Source organism: Ursus arctos, unplaced genomic scaffold, assembly GCF_023065955.2.
Source record: "Ursus arctos isolate Adak ecotype North America unplaced genomic scaffold, UrsArc2.0 scaffold_26, whole genome shotgun sequence".
NCBI lineage: Eukaryota > Metazoa > Chordata > Mammalia > Carnivora > Ursidae > Ursus > Ursus arctos.
The window spans coordinates 29,114,775-29,115,234 of record NW_026622941.1 but is presented as its reverse complement, the minus strand read 5'-3'; the positions used below and the strand labels follow the sequence as shown (position 1 = coordinate 29,115,234).

At 33.3% G+C, this 460-nt stretch overlaps 1 protein-coding gene across 6 annotated transcripts in view; it reads right to left on the bottom strand.

The window, feature by feature from the left end:
* The window catches only part of FGD4 (FYVE, RhoGEF and PH domain containing 4), a 200,026-nt gene that overhangs the window by 9,104 nt on the left and 190,462 nt on the right, over positions 1–460 (bottom strand). The window lies entirely within an intron of this gene.

The window sequence follows — 460 nt, the reverse complement described above, 5'->3', positions numbered from 1 at the left end:
CAAGTATGTCTCTGGCTTTAGATACACAGAATTCTGATCATGAGCCTATTCTTCACAGACTTTCCAGGTTATGTCGAACTTTCTGCCACAAAGGCCTTATTACATAATTTATTCCTTATGTTAATGTCTTTGAGTGTAAAACTCATTTCAGATACAAGCTGCATTATAGTTCCCAGGCTTGGGAGGTTCTGACTTTAGTCTAAAAACATGAGTCCAATTCATTTGCAAGACATTTCAATGATATTTCAATGCAGTTACCAGATTACTGTCACTGGCTATCAAATGATGATTTTAATGCAAGAAGTTGGTAGACATTTTCAGGTAATAAATACTTCAACATGAATTTTAATAATTTCAGGCAGTGGTTTTTGAAGCCAATATGATAAAACTGACAGAAAAGCTTTCGTATTAAAAAATATAAGTCGGGCATTAGAACAAACAAGTAATACTCTAATATTTG